Here is a 17,528-nt window from a genome sequence, read left to right as displayed (position 1 = left end):
TGGGCAAAAAAATATCAAAAAGGGGCATATTTTTGACAGGTTTATGGACAACAATCTCACAGAAGTGCCTTTTATAAGTGTAGGCAAATCAATCTGAGGGGGTCATACTTTCTCAGGAAATTCCCGAGGGCATTTTTACAAAAATCTTGGATTAGACGGGGTTCCACACTTGAGCAAAAAGCTCATATGGGCATGTTGAGCAAGTTTTAAGTGTAGGCAAATCTGCATGAGGGGGGCTCATACTTTCTGGCACTGGTTATATCACAAATACAACTACTGAAATTCTACGGCAAATGGAAATTCAATATATCTATGCACATTGGCATTCGCAATATATTTAGCAGATGAATAATACATAGCTGCATTTCTGGGGTGATACACAATCAAATATTTCATAACTCCCATTTGAAACCTTGGTTTTAAAAGTAGTTCAAAGACAAAAATCATAAACCGGAGACCAGGGTTATTTTAAGGGAAGATTTTCAGATACCATTTTGTTTTTCCCCTCGTTCTTCGCATCTTTAATAAAACAAAAATCTCAAAATTTCGGGGCTTCCCCGATGGCGTAGTGGTAACATTGTCGCATTGTAATCAAGGGGTCCCGGGTTCGATACCCGGTGTAGACACGTTGCACAGTGGTTCGGATTCCACTTTAAACTGGTAAGCCAGGCCCGTAGCCAGGAATTCTTTGTAGGGGGGGCGAAGTCAATCCTAGAGGGGGCAAATTTTTAATTTATTGTGTCGCATTGGCAGATATAACAGGGTACACAGAGGCACTTGCCCCCTCGCCCAAAAGAGATAAGTAACAGAAAAGGGATGATATCTTGAAACTACAACGAACAAAAGAACTTCAAGCAACATCAAATAGCAATATTTCGATAATGACCTTTCCAGATTGCCAAAGAATATGAAGTTTAACATAAATACCTAGGTAGGCTAATAGGGAATGTATCTAGTTGATATTTGCAGGTTAATAATGTTAATAGATGATTAATATGCACCAACAACTTTGGGCCTCTCTTCAGAACTGATTAAGGGAGCCCTTTATAAATGATGCTTCATAATGATTCCCTCTAGTTTCCAGTATGCACGATTTTTACGCACAAAGGAATCTAACGATAATCCAACAACACCATTGTGTTGTGTTATGCAAGAAAAATAGAATTAATTAAATAATAATGGTTACACTTTGATGAATTGTGTAAAAATTTGTAGCTAATACGTTTTTTTTGTACTTGCTAAAACATTAAAACATGGGTCCCTTAGTCCATCACGGACTCTAGTTCTTTCAAAGGGGAGACAACGTTTGCCTACTGGATACGTTAACCATTTTGCAAAATATTGTATGGATTGTATTATATTATAGTTGAAATACATTTTTTGACACCTGACAAACAAATAGGAATCCCTTGATTGATCAATGACATCTTGGATTACAGTGTCATCATTAATATTTCATGCGGTGTAAGGGGTGCTCCTTCCATGTAGTGCACCCAAATGCAGTGGCGGCTGGCCAAGTGCAACAAGTGCAGATGTTTTCACCTAATTTTCAAATTAATATTGACATTTTTCATTTGCTTGTTAAATTAAACTATTTCCCAGCAGAACGCACACGATAATACTCAAATAACACGCCGCTCGGCGCTACGCACGTATTGAGTTCGTCCCAACCCAAGAGCAAACACCGCTAGGTTGCGGAAAACTTAGCCGGTTGTCATGGCAACGGTGACGTCACCTAGCGTTGGCCTTGAACGGGTGTCGCCTTCTAGATGAAGCAGTTCTCTCGTCGGAGAAAACATCGCATCCAGTGCTTGTGGCAAAATCTTCGCGTTCTCGCGAGATCTTGTTCCGCGTGTGTGTTTCGCGTTTCCTATCGTGTGTTGTGTTCATGTGTTGAGCTGTGGTTTCTACAATGAACCCAGTAAATGACTTAGTGTGTAATTTGTTGCAGACACCATTTTCCAGATGGACGGATGAAGACAAAAAAGACGTTTTAAATTGGGGGGGGGGGCACTGCCACTTACTATTTGTTTTCATTGCCTATAAATATACTTCTTCACCTGTTATTTTAGGCACGAGCCGCTACTGCCAAATGTCAACCTCACTTCCACGTTAGTACACCCTGGACTGAAGACTAACGAGGCTCTGGCAAGTGGCCCCATGGCCAGTATAATTTTGTTTGTGTTGTCCTTATTTGTGCTGAATGCTCCTTTACAGCCTCAGCTTTTAACGAAAGTCAGAATATTTTATGATTTTAGTTATGCAACGTTAGAGTTGTTATGTGTAACGATAAGGGGCTGGACCCCGTATAATGTGACGGGTGCAAAATAGCCTTAGTGCTGACACACCCAAAATTTTAAATTCAAATTCAAATTAATATTTCATATTAAGTTTCATAGAAAGAAATTGTTTTAATAGGTGCAATAATTTTCACGGAGCACCATGGCATTCTCTTTAACATTTTTTCTTCCCATATAGATCGTTTAGCTCCCAGGGCCGACTCCTGCCGCCCCATAGCTATGGATCTGAACTTGGACTATAAGAACAGTTGAAATTGCGAGCGAAGCGAGCAAGAAAATTTTACGATTTTTTTTTTTTTGTATAAAATTTGAAATCGAGGGTGGGCAATTGCCCCTTGCAAGTGCCCTTGGCCATCTGGTAGAAAAATGCAAGGAACACGTAAAAACTAATTCCATCATGAGTATCCAATTGTCCTGCTATTCTTAGATTCTCCTAGTCTTGTTTTTTGACTTCAATGTTTGCTTCCCCTAGAATAGACTTCTGTCCAAGGTCAGGGCGAGGGGACAATGCCCCTTGCCCCCTGTAGTTGTGGTACTGTTTATGAGTGTCTCTTCATCAATTTCACGTCATCCTTTATTGTTGCGATTAGCTAGAAGTGACAGAAAAGCAACTCAAAATTACAAAAATCAAATATCCACTCCCTCTCTCTACCACACTATTACCAAAAGACAGACTTGGGAAACAAAAATTTAAGCAATTCAAAGTTCATAGCAACACATCCAAGAAAAACATCCAAACACATTAGGCACCTTTAGTACAATACTACTCAAAATGTCGCAACTGTTCTAGATACTGAAAGTTGTGAAATCATTTCCCGAAGTCTAATCTGGAAGGGAATCCCCCCCCCCAATCCTGATACGACATTATACGGAATCCCGTACACCATAATAAATCACAAAATCAGTAAGTGTCTTTGTAATGTTGCTAGAGTAACACATTATATAATTGTAAAAATTAGTGAAAATTGCAGGTTGGAATGTGTTCTGTATTTTTCACAGGGAGGCAGAGCAGACTCTCAGGGGGGGCAGTTACCCCCTGCCCCCCCTCTAGCTACAGGCCTGTGGTAAGCCAAGTTCCGATTAGCATATATGTGCATAAAGTGGGCTTAAAACTACAATTCAATTCAATAAACTCAAAATTTCGGGGGCTGGGCTGTAGCCCTATCTGCTCCCCCTGCGTACACCAGTGTGTGTGCATGCTTTGCTTACCACAGCAGGAAGTTCACAGGTCCGTGAACTTAGCCCCCCACTTGTCCAGAAAATTAACCAAATTTTGTCTATCGTTAGTGCTGGTTTCTGCCGTAAAGAGTTTCGTTCCAAAAAGGGGCCGGCCAACTTCACGATTTTCGAATTTTGCAGAAAACTCGGGAAACTTTGCTCAGCTTTACTGCTACGTTAGTGCTGTTTTCTGCCGTAAAGTAGGGTGACCAGACTTTCTGATTCCATGGATTCGACCGGGTGGGGGGGATTTCAGCTGTAACTAAACAAGCCAGCACAGGCTCAAGTGCACCCCTCCCCCCCTCTTTGGCAAAGAAAAATGCATGCTACTTACATATCTCCTGAATTATGTTTTACACAATTCTCTAATCTGTTTTCTTCTTGATTTCATTTTTGTTATTTAGAGTCGCTTTTCAGTCACTTTTGGGTTGAGTTGAGTTGGTGTTTTAAGTCCACTTTGTGTACAGTAAGGCTAATCGGGACTGGACCTACAGCTTAAAGTGGGATCCGAACCACTTGTGCCTCCACCGGGTATCGAACCCGGGACCCCTTGATTGCAAGGCGATGACGCTACCACTGCGCCATGGGGGAGGCCTCAGTCACTTTTGGCTAATTGCAACAATGAATATGAGTGATGATATTATTAAATTCATGAATGGATACTCACAAAGAACATACATGCCTAGGCTTGGATTCGACCTATCCGCCACGGAGGTCTTCCCTTCCTATATTTATTTCTCTCTTTTTCGTCCCTCCTTTTGCTTATCATTTTAATTTTAATGATTAATCTTCCTATCTCTCTCGTTCTTACTGTTGTTTTTTGTGTTTCCTTACTTTCTTACATGTATCCATACATTGTGAAATAATATTAACATATTAATCAATACTGAGAATATATTTGTCGCTTGCCGCAGCTGTAGTAATCATCTCATTAATGCATCAAACAATTAAATCTCCAAAATTGGGCAATTTTTAATTTTCAAATCGCCCCTGCATCGTACTTTTAGACATCACTCGCTACCTAGTATATCATATCATGAACAGACTGCATGCACTATCTGCTTCTAAGCACTAAATATAATCCTTACAGTAAGACTTTCGCTAGCGTAAAAAAAAATAGGTCTGCAAGTACTTCTATGCAAACTAACAATACCATTAATTTAAAAGGCACTAACAATTTCACAGAGGTAAACAATTCATCTGGATGTTTTGCAGGATACTGTTGAAAAATAGGATATATATTTGGCTTTTTGTAGTAGCATCGCAGACTGCAGTGCATGACCCTAAGAAAAAACGACTGTTCTGCGAATATCAGGACGTCTGGTCACCCTACCGTAAAGAGTTTCGTTAATGCTGCTATATTTTTGGAACAAGGGCAGTTCCAAAATAGGGCCGGCTAACTTCATGATTATAGAATATAGGTAGCACTAACGATGGACAAAGTTTCGCGAGTTTTCTGCCAAATCCCAAAGCCGTGAAGTTAACCCGCCCCATTTTGGAACGGCCCTTGTTCCAAAACTAACGAAACCCTTTACGGCAGAAACCAGCACTAACGTAGCACTAACGGTGGACAAAGTTTCATGAGATTTCTAGATAAGTGGCGGGCTACGTGAAGTTTGCGTACCCTAATTTTGGAATTATAGGAGCACTAACGAAACTCTTTAAGGCAGAAACCAGCACTAACGATAGACAAAATTTGTTTAATTTTCTGGACAAGTGGGGGGCTAAGTTCACGGGCCTCAAGTCACGACCGTTTGAGGAAGTTCGACAATGGCCTCAGTTCGCAGGCATATGATTGGGAAGACTTTCAGTAAAGTTTAGTATTTATTGCTCATCTCATGTGCGAGCCATCGGCTGTGCGCACTACATCTATTCGTATTACTCAACTATGATTTTTCTTACACACTACACTTTCCATTACATTTCGTATAGGTGTAAAATAGCAGTTCTGGTTGTTTTAACTGTTCTCACTTAAACTAACACTTATTCCTCTTCCTTATCCCGTCTCTGTGCAACACTTCTTTTTCCCCTAACTGTTTGTAAATAAACCCCCACTTTTTCCAATAGTTCCATGTTCCTTTGCACTACGATTGATTTGAACACAGTTTCCAAGCTGATGTTGCGTAGCTTCTCCTCCTGCAGAACGCGCGTGTCCTGACATAAGAATAAATGTTCTGTCCCATCCTCACCATTGCATAATACGCATTTATATATCCCTTCCTCATTTTTTACTGTGTTGTGTCTCCATCCCCCTAGCCTGATCCATGCCAACCCCTTTCTTGCCACCATGCTCACCTTCTTGATGTATGGTACCTGTCCCCATTCCCGCGGTCCCCTTCTTTGGAGTTCGAGCGATCTCTTGGTTTCACATTCCGCTATTGTTTCCTGCCTATCTATATCCTCTAATCTTTGTTTCACTAATTGCAATGTCCCCTGGTCGACGTGTTCCCCCTCCCAGATCCATCCCAGTCCAATTTCGTATAGTTTACCTCTGATCTCTTTCGCCCATGTTCCCATTTCCTCCCCTTGCACCTGTTGCATCAGCGCTTGCCCTTTTACCGAGTTCTCCCTTCTCGATATTTATGTCGTCCAGTATTTAACCCTTCTCAACATACCCCACGTATTCTCCCTTACCAATCCAAGTTCCCGTAGTACGCCGCAGTTTGCAGTGCCCATGCTGATATGCAAAGCCCTCTTGTAAAATGTGCATTGGATTCTGTTTAGTGCATCGCCCCCCTTTGCTCCCCATATCTCCCTCCCGTACCCTATTGACCCTATTAATAATGTACGATACAGTTTTTCCACAAAATGTATATCGTATTTCTCCAATTTCCATACTGTCCGCATTATTTCGTTTGTTATTGCCCCAGCCTTTCCTTGTACCGTTTGCATATGTCTTGTCCACGTCCCTGCCATAGTGAGAACTAATCACAAGTATTTTATTCTTTTTACCCTTTCTAATTCTTGCCCTCTGAAAGTCCACCTTTCGTCTTTTCCATATACATATCCGTTCTTGAACACCATAACTTTTGTTTTTGTAAGATTTACTTGCAGTTTGGATTCTCTGCTGTATCTTTCCAACCCGTCCAGAGCCCTTTGTAGGCCGGCATTTGTCTCCGAGATCAGAACCACATCATCTGCGAACAAGAGCGCCGGTACCCTTGTCGTCCCGACCTTGGGGGTGTCGGCTTCTTCACCCTCTACATACGCCACTATATCATTTATTTCAGTAACTCATAAGTGACTACACGTGCATCTCAAAGACTCTTCCTTATTGAAGTATACTACAGAGTGTCCGAAAAGTCACGCAACCCGGTGTTTACGACCGTATAACGGAATAGCGAAACGGAATGAGAAGAAACGCTTTCTGCCAAGAGAATGCCCTGTATATTGGGAAAATATAGAGAGACAAACATATGTAAGAACATGCATGTTTTAATAACAAATAAGCAAAGTGTTGCCAAAGGCGGAAAAAAAATATTTGCAAATCGTGTGTATTGATGCACAGAACTCACTGAGGTAAATTATTGCAACTTTTCACAATACCAACGAACAATTTGGATGGCCATCTATTGAATTTGACAGAAAAAGAACTTTGACGAAGTTTCAAAAACATTGCAGAAGGGAATAAATGGGCTGTTCCAAAAATCGATGTTTTCACAATATTACGAGGGACACTGGCAACACTGTTGGTGTCACGTGTCACTAACAGACGTGTTTCACCTGAGTCTATCACACTAAGGCACTTTTAACGACAAAGGAGAAAGTTGGTTATTCTCGAACATATGCAATAAATTACATACACCTTACAACCCTGAAATGTGAATATCCCTAAATGCTTCTCTTACAAGAATATGACGATGTTCGGATATATTCTTCAACAATAAACACTCTTTCCTGTGTAGAATATGGCATTTTAAAAGCACACACACGACGTCAGCATAAGTAGACACAATCTGGAATGCCGTTCGCGGCAAACAGCAACCACCTAAGGCACAGAAAACATAACAATTGATACATGTTCTTATGTACCCACATTTCAGGGTTGTAAGGTGTATGTAATTTATTGCATATGTTCGAGAATAACCAACTTTCTCCTTTGTCGTTAAAAGTGCCTTAGTGTGATAGACTCAGGTGAAACATGTCTGTTAGTGACACGTGACACCAACAGTGTTGCCAGTGTCCCTCGTAATATCGTGAAAACATCGATTTTTGGAACAGCCCATTTATTCCCTTCTGCAATGTTTTTGAAACTTCGTCAAAGTTCTTTTTCTGTCAAATTCAATAGATGGCCATCCAAATTGTTCGTTGGTATTGTGAAAAGTTGCAATAATTTACCTCAGTGAGTTCTGTGCATCAATACACACGATTTGCAAATATTTTTTTTTCCGCCTTTGGCAACACTTTGCTTATTTGTTATTAAAACATGCATGTTCTTACATATGTTTGTCTCTCTATATTTTCCCAATATACAGGGCATTCTCTTGGCAGAAAGCGTTTCTTCTCATTCCGTTTCGCTATTCCGTTATACGGTCGTAAACACCGGGTTGCGTGACTTTTCGGACACTCTGTATATATATAACAGGAATTTACTCATACTTGAAAATATATCTATGTAGACCAACCAGAGGATCTATTCTAATATACAGCAATTTTGCGGAACCCTACATGCAGAAATCGAGTAGATAAAAAACATGGTTTACATTTGACTCTTCTTCGTACATGTTCTCAATTTTTTCCAAACCTGATGACTTCACCTGAATAATTTTGGATGTAGATCCCATCCTAACCTACACCCTACTGAGACCGGCTCTGAGTTCAAGTGTTATATCTTCTAGTACTGTCTTGCTCTGAGTTCAAGTGTTATATTATTTTCAGTACTGCCATGCTTTGAGTTCAAGTGTTATATTATTTTCCAGTACTGTCTTGTTCTCAGTTCATGTGTTATGTTATTCTCCAGTATTGCCTTGCTCTGAGTTCAGGTGTTATGTTATTTTCCAGTACTGCCTTGCTTTGAGCTTAGGTGGTGTTATGTTATTTTCCAGTACTGCCTTGCCCTGAGTTCAGGTGGTGTTATGTTATTTTCCAGTACTGCCTTGCTCTGAGTTCATATGCTAGGCCAATAGGCCTATATTATTTTCCAGTACTGCCTTGCTCTCAGGTCATGTGTTATATTATTTTCCAGTACTGCCTTGCTCTGAGTTCAAGTGTTATGTTATTTTCCAGTACTGCCTTGCTCTGAGTTCAAGTGTTATGTTATTTTCCAGTACTGCCTTGCTCTGAGTTCAAGTGTTATATTATTTTCCAGTACTTCCTTGCTCTGAGTTCAAGTGTTATGTTATTTTCCAGCACTGCCTTGCTCTGAGTTCAAGTGTTATGTTATTTTCCAGTACTGCCTTGCTTTCAGTTCAAGTGTTACATTATTTTCCAGTACTGCCTTGTGGTAGGGTCTGCGGTCTATTATACAGTTTCGCATGTGTGAAAATAAACAACCCCCGTGCCTTCTGGTGTGGGTGACGGTGACAAAACGTTTTCGTGCTCACTGCGGCAAATCGAAAAGGCGGGCGGGAGAATTGAGGAAGGGGTGCTTTCGCAACCGGGGGAGGAAGTGGCTCGTTTGGCAGGGGATGTATGAGAAGTCGCAGCTTGTAATTACTAATTGCTACCAGGGGGCGACCGGGAGTCCATGTCCTTCTGTAATTGATTCCCAAGTCCAGCGCGATCCTCGTGAACTCATCAGTGTTGCCGAATCGTAAAAGGTAAAATAAAAAAAAAAAGTACCTTAGCTTCAAACTCAGCAACCTTTTGTTCAGCTGTTCAGCATTCATTTTCGTTGTCGCGATTAGCTTAAAGTGACAGAAAATCGACATAAAATAAGAACAATATAAATATTAGCCAGAATGTTGAGTAGCTTGTAGAGGTCCTACGTATATTTATCAGGTAAATTAACAGTCTAGCAGAGTTCTAGCTCAGCGGAATAGTTATCGTTTTTCGCTTTTTATGTGACCGGTTAGCAGTGGTTAAAACAGCTTTTCTACATTAAGTAAATTGGCTTATCATGGACGTAAATTGGGACTTATATTTTTGGAGGGCAGAATCGAACTTGGGGCTTAACTTTGAGAGAGGGGCAGAATCGAAACGTTTTCTACCGCAGGAAAATATGGTTCTAAATAACAGTCACATTTGCGAAATCACAATTATCACTTAGCTCCTCAGGTCCTAAGAGGTTCACAAAAACTTGAAAATTTTAATAAACCTGAAAATTGGGGGGGGGGCATTTCTCACCCTTGATCCCGCCAAGTTACGCTAATAATTCTCATTGTGTTTTATTTCCATTGGAGACACGAACATGTTCAATGAAAGAAAAAAGAAACAACAGATGAAAATGGTTCCAATTTAAAATCAAGGGAACGCATTTAAATGTACGAAAAAAGTATTAGATGTATAATCCTATAGTTATTTTAATCAAACGTGGAATTAAATAAAGAACTTGCAATTGTGAAAAATGGTAATTTTCATTAAGCAAGCGGCTCATAGCTAAATAAAATGCATTCAGCTTATAGGGGCATTAATTCCAATGCATGAAGTAATTGGAGTATATTTAAAATATGCAATGGATTTCACCGGGAAGACTATAACTTGCCTTGCATTCTCTATTGTTGACAAGAATGTTAGACTGATTAATTTGATTTATTTTATTTCGCTTTCCTGCCACTTTTTACTAATCGCGATAGACTGTTAGAATAACACATTGAACACAACTTTCTTTGTGTAACTCTCATATGCCCATAACTTCTTTATAATCAAAGTTTTCATAAATCTAACTTCACCACTGAATTCCTGGTGAAATTCTAGCCCAAAACCATACCCCGCATGCCCCCCTTCCCATTTTAAGGAATGAAGTTGGATCCAAGATGGCGGACGTTGTCATGACATGCACCAAAACGTTTCCCCCTAGGCCTAACATATTACTTACTACCGTGACCAATTGCTGCAATCTACACTCCCTTTCATTTTATAAGGGGTGGTCAGAGACTTTTGACTCACCCTGTATTGTCTATTTTCAATATTTAAAATAAAAAAGATAGTACAAACGAACAGAGTACAGATGAATGAAAAACATCTACAGAAGAAGAGAAATGTAGTAATAGCATGAATATGGAATATATGTTGGAAAATACTTTCAACATATGAATATTACATGTAAAATATGCGCTAAAAGTTAATACAGGTAACAGTATGTAATATAAAAGTAGCTTTTTCGAGCTTAGAAACCACAATTCTCAAAGATAATACAAAATAGAAACCACAATTCTCAAAGATAATACAAAATAACTTGATTTTAGCATCATATGAATATGTATTTCCATACAAACCACAATGTAAATTGGTGCCCTGAAGCTTACTTCCCGAAATATCCCGATTTTACTACATCTGGCAACAGTGCATCACGTTCGAATGGGTCAACTTCGCAAGTGTTCCTCCCTGGTTCCACGAGCAAGTAACAAATTGCCTCCCATTAGTTCTTCCCATAATCCCACAGTTTCCGTACTGCCAAGCCCCCTTCTCCCCTGCAAACCCGTGGCAATCTAATGAATCGAAGCAGAGCGACACGCCCATTCCCCTAGCCCCCACGTGCACGCACATCTGCAAGCAATGGCGCCTGCCAATCAGCAATTCAAGCAAGTCACAACACACATCTCGCGTTAACAAGCCTCGAGAGTGGTCGTAATCCAGAGTAAATCACCGTTTCCTTTGTTAGGCGTTCCAAGTGCACGCTATTGGACAGTGTAAACTAGCATTTGTTTATCGCTTGTTCGTAGCTCCCATCAGTGTGCCATTAAACCGTATGCTTTGTTCGACAGAGAGAGGCGGAGGGGGGGGGGGGGATGGTAACCGGTGCTAAATTTGTGTGTAAGCAGAAGATGCTCTATGGTAGAGAGTGATGCATAAATATTACCAGGTACAGATGAGCATGTAAGGTGACCTGAATGAAAACGGAACAAAAGTGGACCGCAAAATGTACACACTTTAATATAAAAACTATTGTTTGAAAACTAAATTAATAAATATTGTGCAAACATAATATAGTGATATGCACTGCAGTACCGCACTCCACCCAAGCAGTCTTTTAGAATTAGAAGTCATTCATTGATTTTGCCCTGATTTGATCTTCTTCAGTACGTCATTCTATTCAAATAACATTTTGGAAACTTTAAACCAAATGCAGATGTTAATCAACGTAGCTTTCAAATTTTATACTGAAATAGCCAGGGGTGCCCACCCCCCCAAGGCCAATGGCGAATCCCCCCCAAAATCATGTCATGCGTCCCCGCAAATCATATCGTAATCCCCACAAAATATTTAATTACGACAGCGTGTCTACCGAAAGTAACTTAGCTTTACTGAACACTATACTTGATCTGCCCCTCCTCCCTAAACAAGGGTGCCCATTACTCAAGACCACCCCTAAAATCGATCATCGTTCATAATCTCCCCAAAATAGTTGGGATGATTACGTAATAATTTATGTCTATTTGAATGAATTACCATGTTAAAATGTCCATATATTTTAATTGTTAGATTTTCGATAAAACTTAAAGCTAGCACATTGATTGGTTAAATGTAGTAAAGTAAATATGCATATAAATAATGTTTATTTTGTAGTTTGAGTATTTAACACAAAGATAGATAAAGATAGAAAATTCAAACCAAATAACATGCTCCAGATGTATGACTGATTCAATTATTGTTTCACGAGACATTACAGAACCCTAGATAGAAATTCTTACACTAATTAAGCAGTATACCAACACTAAGCACTATATTTTAAGAAATGATGTTATTAATGAATATCGAGAATATCGTTTGTCTTGTAATGCAGCTATAGTATAAAATTTCAAACTCACCTCAGTAAAGCGCCAAACACGCATTCTCGTAAAAAATAAATGCGAGCGAAGCGAGCAAGAAAATTTATACATCAATTTCTTTCAGACTTTCAAGAATATTAATTTAATGATTGTCAATACTTTCTTAGGATCCAGAGATATTTAATCTTTACCACCTTCTCTTTGGTACGTTCGGGGTCGAAAACGTGTGGATACCATATCGCTAAATACAGTCTCCAAAATTTAATGTTCGAACTCTCTCTCCACTACAGAAATTCCTTGACAACCTAAGATTTAGCACTTTATCAAGTGCTTCCTAAGTAGTAGTATTGATACTATTATTAGCACAAAAATCATACAAATGAAGAGCTCATATGCCCGATTTGGCTACACTTAAAACTATGCCAAGATGCCCATATGCCCCAATCGGCCAAGTGTGCACATATTTAAAATCTAAAGAATTTTGAGCCCTAGTGTACAAATGAAGAATCATACAGTGTACAAATGAAGAGCTCATATGGTTAGACAGCCCGATTTGGCTACACTTAAAACAATGTCAAGATGCCCATATACCCCAATCGGCCGAGTGTGCACATATTTAAATCTAAAGAATTTTGAGCCCTAGTGTACAAATGAAGAACCCCCCTCAGACAGATTTGGCCAAGTGTGCCAAGGCTGAATCTCTCAGTTTGTTGTCCCATAAGCTTGTCAAAAATATGCCCCTCTTGATATTGTTTGGCTATACCTAAAACTAAGCCAAAAAATGCTTATATGAGCTTTTGCTTACACAATAATATAATGTAATATATGCTTAAATACTTGTTACCTGGAATATGCTCAATATTTTAATTGGACACCAGCCTCAACTCATATATCTAGTACTAAGACAATGCATTATGCAGAAATCTTCTAGAATTGCTCTGTGACTCTCTCATTTCTTACATCATAAACATATGATTTTTCACCTATAAGAATAACACTACATATAGTGTCATCAGGGAGTGTATCGTGGAATTCACAGATAATTTTAATGTTTGTCCTGTCATTAACCACAACTTGTTTCCTTTTTGAAGTGTTGATGACAAACATGGGTCTCTGTGCTTTGAATTCATCTGGTGTGTAATACATGTCGGTATTGCCAGTAGTGACCCTTTTGTATGCTGTAAATGCCTCATATAATTTGAGGAAATCATCCTTGGACATGTTTAAATTATAATTTTCTCTAGGAAACACCTCATTTCTGCCATATTTAAGATATATGTTCTTGATGTTGCAGCTATCAAACTTACTTGAATTTTTTTCCTGATTATTGTTTCTTCCAGTCTGAAACAGTACCACCACAAAATCTGGCATGTCATATTGTATACTGGAGAATGAATTTGTAGCATCAAACTCATAATAGGTACCAGTGGCAGGCTTCTGTACACATTGATATGTATAAAATTGTAAAGATACCTGTGGACTTTTTATTATATCTGCTTTGTATTTAAGAGCATAACTGGCTTCATATTCAACAACCGGGATTCTTAGCTCCATAGACTGGATAATGCATTTGCCTTCATCAGGTAGGGTATTAGGCAGAGCTTCCCCTGTAGAGTTTAATGTACTGTACCTCATCAAAGCATTATTATCATTGGCAGCTCTTCTAAATGTAATTCTTAAACCACTCTTCCACATAATATCTTTGTAATCTGAGAAGAATCCTGGTAACAGGCGCATGGGGAACAGCACTGTGTGGCTCTTGGATAATATTTTATCACCAGCCTCAAAATCCACCTATTTTGTAGTAAGAAGCTTCGGTCTTGGATAATTTTAGTGTGGCCAAAGCTGTAGAGGTAATGCCAGGGTAATCCACTCTGTTTATAACAACACCATGTTTTCTGATCTCAATTTCAGAAAACAGATGTGGCACAAAATTGTCCACCAATCTTATATTTGAATTTGCCGGATAATCTGTTCCATCGAGCTTTACAACATCAAATTTGATGTATAGATCTGCTCTGTGGGGGTGTATAAAGCCATCCCCTACATCAAGATCAACCTCAATCTCTGTGTTGGGTTGATTTAAATTTGCAAATGTCCTCCTGTTTGGGGGGAATGATTGTAGCTCATAACTCTCAATATTTTCCATTTTTTTTGTATGTATTTTTATTTAAATATTAATCTCTATGATAGCAGTTGTTGTGGCTCCAGCAAAATCAACTAATTCTTCTTTTTCATTAGTGACCATCAACTCAATGTAATCTATTCTATTATGGCACACAGGAAAATATAATGTTGGTGATGGAGTGTAGACGATGGGCTCCATAAATTCAGAATTAGGTTTGAATATTGATGCCAGTTTGTTTGAGAGTGCCTATGCCATTTGATTTGGTGATCATACCCTCGGCCACATTACAGTGAATATTTAGAGTCTCTATGGCTAAGAATTTAGGTATATTAATAGCAGTGTGTTTGATGGCTGGTTCAAGTTTTGTGTTGTTCTCAAATCCTAACAGCTCTCCTATAGTACCCAGATCGACTGTTTCTGTAGCAGATACAATCTCTACTCTGTGAGTGACAGAATTTTGAGTTAAAACTATACCTCTGGGTAACTGAGCATTTAAAGTGGACAGATTATACTGCCCTGGAGTGATGACAATTTTTTGATCCCCTACTGCAATTGTGTTGTTGTGGTGTGTAATATTAGGGATCAAGTACATGCCATAAAATGCTCTGAGAGCTATTGTTTTGGGATACACTATATCATCATTTAATCTAAGTTTCAATATTGAATTTTGGCTGGTGAGATGGAATACCCCCATGATGTTTCAGATACCACAGGGCTTTTTGAAAATTTTCAATTGATGGTTTATTTATTTGAGACAGATATCTAAGAACAGATAAACACAGATGTCCACAATTAACATCTTTGAAATTTTGAACACGGGCATTATTGTAATAAAGATTAGCTGATTTTAGATATTTTACTAAATTTTGAGGTGGAATACCTCCAAATGAATCAAACACAAATGCCTCATTTTTAAAATATTTAAGATAACAAATCCAGTGAGTGCCCTGATTTTTGTACTTATCCAAATTAACTATGCCACACTCTTTGTTGAGTGGTTGCTCTGGCAAAGAATCAGACATGTACATACCTCTAAAATTTTTGATGCCCAGTGGCTTGATTAAAGCTTGAATATCTTGGTTTGTAAGCGGCTCTTGTTTTTTTAAACTTATTCATGGCTCTCTTAACACCTTTGCCTTGTTTCTCCATGGCATGGTTATGGCGCTTCATTTCATCTAATTCTGCCTTATTCTTCTTGGCATCTATTACTGTTTTTGCTATGGCAGCTGATCCCCCAGCCAAGCTACCCACAGCCCCAAGTGCTGCTAAGATGGCCGGGATAGTAAATATAAATCCACCCACATGTGATTTTTTCCTGGATTGCTGTAATTTTTTTAATTGGGGGGTACTAAGTAATAATTTCATACCATGGCCCTTGGCAAGACAAGAATTTTTTTTCTTGCGCTGCTTTTTGGTTAAAAGACTATCAATAGTTTTAAGAGATTTAAGACCTGCATAAGGTATTGATACATGACACCCTTGGTCTTCATCCTAGGTTTATTATATACATATTCACAACCCCCACCCCAGTTTTTGTTTGGTGTTCATAGCTATGGTGGTCCCCAATGCTGCTATTCTTTCACTTAAAGAAGCATCTTTGCTTACAAATCTACCAAATGCAGCCTCTTCTAAATTCTTGTCTGCAACATGTCGCCTATGAAGATCAGAATGTGTGTTGTATGCTATGTCATGGTCTCTACAAGCAGCATCTAGGGGAGTAACACCAGGATCACCTCTGTTTAATCTATGATCTAGTTTTGTACCGGGACCACAATACTGATAGCCTGGAATGTGTAGTTCAAATGGCAGCTTGTTTATGATGTCATTAACCAACCCCCGACCCTCAGAGATATTCCAAAATTTAGGTGGTAGAGTATTAATAATTTTTATAAGATATCCAATCCCTTTAGTGTCATTCACTATAAAATTAGATAATTTGGTGCTTATCATGTCCATAATTCCAACCTTTTCATTGTAAAAATTGTGGTTGCCAGCATTTTCCTCCCCAGCTATCACCAGCAACCTATCTACAAGTTTCCTGACATCATCAACCCACACAAATTCTTTAGGCAGGGTGTTGTATTGTTTGATTCCACTACCTGTCTTGATCTGTGACCATATGGGCTTGATTAAGTTGTTGTATTTTGCTCCACTGCTAGACTTGACTCTTTTTTGTGTGGGATCATTGTTCTGGTATAGAGCATCTGATTTTATTAATATTTCTTTGTAATGCTCATAATCTTGATCTGTATAGCTGCCAGGTCTCTTCCTAGTCATCAGTTCCCACAATCCAGGTGTGCCGGGATACTTAACAAAAGCACCTCTTTCTCCAAGATGAGATTCTGAATATACAATCAGATCATCTCCCATAAATGTTACTCTAAAATTGCCAATTCTATGTATGATGCTACCATCACGCTCTGTGTCAGCATATAAGCCAAAGACCTCATCTTTGTTGTCTTTAGGTGCGCTTAAATATTTTTGAGCAAGAAGGCCCAATTCAATAGGATCCTGAGTAGCTTCAATTCTTCGAGGAGCAATAGGACTAGGTGTATGAATACTAGAAAGTGGGGTGAATGGATAATCTAATATGTTACTTGCAGCTACAGGTACAAGCTCTGTGATTAAATTTTGATTTTGCTCTGTAACAGTTTTGATATTTTTACCTAATTCACTAATAGCATCAATAATAGGCTGTTCTGTTTGCTTGTGTTTTTCATAGATTCATCGGTTCTCTGATTTCCATCCCCTAAATCTTTTTACAAGATAATCTCTTAATTTAAGATCATCAATAATTGGTCTTTTCATGTTTATTTATATATGTTTCAATGTCTAGAAAATTGTTGATTTTATTTCTGTATTTGCCACTATTGGGTTTCCTTGTCATATCAATTGTGACAAACCCATAACTGTTTTGATTCCAGCACCTACTGCAAAACTTGGAAAAATCATTGTAGCTCAAGTCCCCACCTACATATTCATCATGTATGTGTTTGAGGTTGGTATGATCTT

The sequence above is a fragment of the Lepisma saccharinum genome, chromosome 14 (assembly GCF_977018435.1).
Source record: "Lepisma saccharinum chromosome 14, izLepSacc3.1, whole genome shotgun sequence".
Classification (NCBI taxonomy): domain Eukaryota; kingdom Metazoa; phylum Arthropoda; class Insecta; order Zygentoma; family Lepismatidae; genus Lepisma; species Lepisma saccharinum.
The sequence above is the reverse complement of the archived record's forward strand: the minus strand, read 5'-3'. Positions refer to the sequence as shown.